The 3,096-nt window shown below is 35.3% G+C and overlaps 1 non-coding gene across 1 annotated transcript; it reads right to left on the bottom strand.

Annotated features, from left to right (window-relative positions):
• Nucleotides 1–2,271: 2,271 nt before the first annotated feature.
• Nucleotides 2,272–2,379, bottom strand: LOC127747253 (small nucleolar RNA R71). The gene has a single exon (XR_008009055.1). It is a non-coding gene; the product is annotated as a small nucleolar RNA R71 (small nucleolar RNA).
• Between the last annotated feature and the right edge of the window lie 717 nt (nt 2,380–3,096).

Raw genomic sequence — 3,096 nt, forward strand, 5'->3', positions numbered from 1 at the left:
AGGAGTAGGAAGGATTGGATGAATGTAATAAGAAAGTAGAGATTCAAGAGGAGCACAGCATCTCCATACGCTTATCTGAAATTTCCACTATTGATTTATATAAGTATTTCTATCCCATTTTATTTTCTATTTATCAATAATTGTCGAACTCATCATAAACCAATTTAATCTGTCTAACTGAGATTTACAAGGTGACCATAGCTTGCTTCATACCAACAATCTCTGTGGGATCGACCCTTACTCACGTAAGGTATTACTTGGATGACCCAGTACACTTGCTGGTTAAGTTGAACGGAGTTATGATCACACCAGGGATTATTAAGATCCCAATTTATCACACCATGATCTCTTTGGGGTATTTTTGATTTTACACACGAATACTAAGAGACCAACTTTGAGGATCACAATTTCGTCCACCAGCTAGCCATGTCTAATTTCTTTACACTGCAGCTTTAGACTAACATTGCATGATTCCTGGAATTCTTATTAAAAATTTTGAATCTCTTTATTTTCTTTTCCATATAATTTTTGAAAAATCCAAAAAAAATTATAAAATCTTAAAATCAAAAAATAATTTTATGTTTCTTGTTTGAGTCTAGTGTCTAATTTTAAGTTTGGTGTCAATTGCATGTCTTTATTCTTCTAATTTTTGAAAATTACATGCATTATGTTCTTCATTGATCTTCAAGTTGTTCTTGATGATTTCCTTGCTTTGATCTTTAAATTCTCTTGTCTTGAGTGTTTTGTTGTTTCTCATATGCATTCTCAATTTGTTAGTGTCAATAGTATACAAACTTCTAATTTTGGTGTCTTGCATGCATTGTTTATTTGATTTTAGTTGCATTTTCATTATTCCTCATCATTAAAAATTCAAAATTTTTTTTAATTTGTGTCTTTTCAAGTCAATAATACAGAGAATTGAAGATTCAGAACATACAGCAGAGAAATTACACAGAAAAAGCTGGTCGTTCAAAACGCCCAGTGAGGAAGGAAAAATGGCATTTAAACGCCAGCCAGGGTACCTAGCTGGGTGTTTAACGCCTAAAAAGGTAGCATTTTGGGCGTTAAAACGCCAGAATGGATACCATTCTGGGCGTTTAATGCCAGGATGGCACAAGAGGGAAGATTTTGTTTTTAATGCAAATTTTTTTCAAGTTTTCATAATTTTTCAAAATCAAATCTTTTTCAAATCATATCTTTTCAATCATATATTTTCAAAATCAATTTCTTTCCATTTTTCAAAAATACTAGCTAACAATTAATGATTTGATTCAACATTTCCAGTGTGTTGCCTTTTCTGTTGAGAAAGGTTTAATGTCTGAATCATATCTTTTAAATTTCTTGTTAGCCAAGTCATTAGTTTTAAAAATCAATTTTTTTTAAATTATTTTTCAATCATATCTTTTTTATTTCTACTTTCAAAAATCTTTTTTCAAAAATCACTTTATTTCTTTTCCAACTTTAATTTTCGAAAATCATTCATCAAATTTTCAAAATTTCTTTTAAAATCTTTTTAATTTATTTTCGAAAATTCTTCCCCTCTTTTCACATCCCTCTATTTAAGGACTAACACTCCTCCATTATCAACAATTCGAATTATATCTCTCTTGATAAGTTCAAATTCTTCTTCTTCTACCTCCTCCTTCTATTCTTCTTTTCCTCTGACATCTCAAGGAATCTCTATACTGTGACATAGAGGATTCCATACTTTCTTGTTCTCTTCTCTTTCATATGAGCAGGAGCAAAGACAAAAGCATTCTTGTTGAGGCTGACCCTGAACCTGAAAGGACCTTGAACCGAAAGCTAAGAGAAGGTAAAGCACAATTCTCTATAGAGAACCTAACAGAAATCTTCAAAGAAGAAGACATGGCAGCCGAAAACAACAACAATGCAAACAATGCAAGGAAGGTGCTGGGTGACTTTACTGCACCTGCTCCTGACTTCTATGGGAGAAGCATCTCCATCCCTGCCATTGGAGCAAACAACTTTGAGCTTAAGCCTCAATTAATTTCTCTAATGCAACAGAATTGCAAGCTCCATGGACTTCCATTGGAAGATCCTCATCAGTTTTTTGCTGAATTCTTGCAAATCTGTGACACTGTCAAAACCAATGGGGTTGACCCTGAGGTCTACAGACTTATGCTATTCCCTTTTGCTGTAAGAGACAGAGATAGGATATGGTTGGACTCACAACCTAAAGAAAGCCTGAACTATTGGCAAAAGTTAGTCAATGCCTTCTTGGCAAAGTTCTTTCCACCTCAAAAATTGAGAAAGCTTAGAGTGGAAGTCCAAACCTTCAGACAGAAGGAAGGTGAATCCCTCTATGAAGCTTGGGAAAGATACAAACAATTGATCAGAAAGTGTCCTTCTGACATGCTTTCTGAATGGAGCATCATAGGTATCTTCTATGATGGCCTGTCTAAACTGTCCAAGATGTCATGGGATAGCTCTACTGGAGGATCTCTTCATCTGAAGAAGATGCATGCAGAAGCTCAAGAACTCATTGAAATGGTTGCAAATAACCAATTCATGTACACTTCTGAAAGGAATCCTGTGAGCAATGGGACGAATCAGAAGAAAGGAGTTCTTGAGATTGATACTCTGAACGCCATATTGGCTTAGAATAAAATATTGACTCAGAAAGTCAATATGATTTCTCAAAGTCTGTCTGGAATGCAAGCTGCACCAGGCAGTACTAAAAATGCTTCATCTGAAGAAGAAGCTTATGATCCTGAGAACCCATCAATGGAAGAGGTGAATTACATGGGAGAACCCTATGGAAACACCTATAATCCTTCATGGAGAAATCATCCAAATCTCTCATGGAAGGTCAACAGAGACCTCAACAAGGTTTCAACAACAATAATGGTGGAAGAAACAGAGACCTCAACAAGGTTTCAACAATAATAATGGTGGAAGAAACAGGTTTAGCAATGGCAAGCCTTTTCCACCATCTTCTCAGCAACAGACAGAGAATTCTAAGCATCATGATTGGAGAGGAAGTAGAAGTTCATGAGGTTATATCCCAAGAACTTTATAAGGTGGCAGACAAGTCCTCTACCTTGGCAAGGTTAGCCTTCCCTCATCTTATTTGTC

The sequence above is a fragment of the Arachis duranensis genome, chromosome 4 (assembly GCF_000817695.3).
Source record: "Arachis duranensis cultivar V14167 chromosome 4, aradu.V14167.gnm2.J7QH, whole genome shotgun sequence".
Classification (NCBI taxonomy): domain Eukaryota; kingdom Viridiplantae; phylum Streptophyta; class Magnoliopsida; order Fabales; family Fabaceae; genus Arachis; species Arachis duranensis.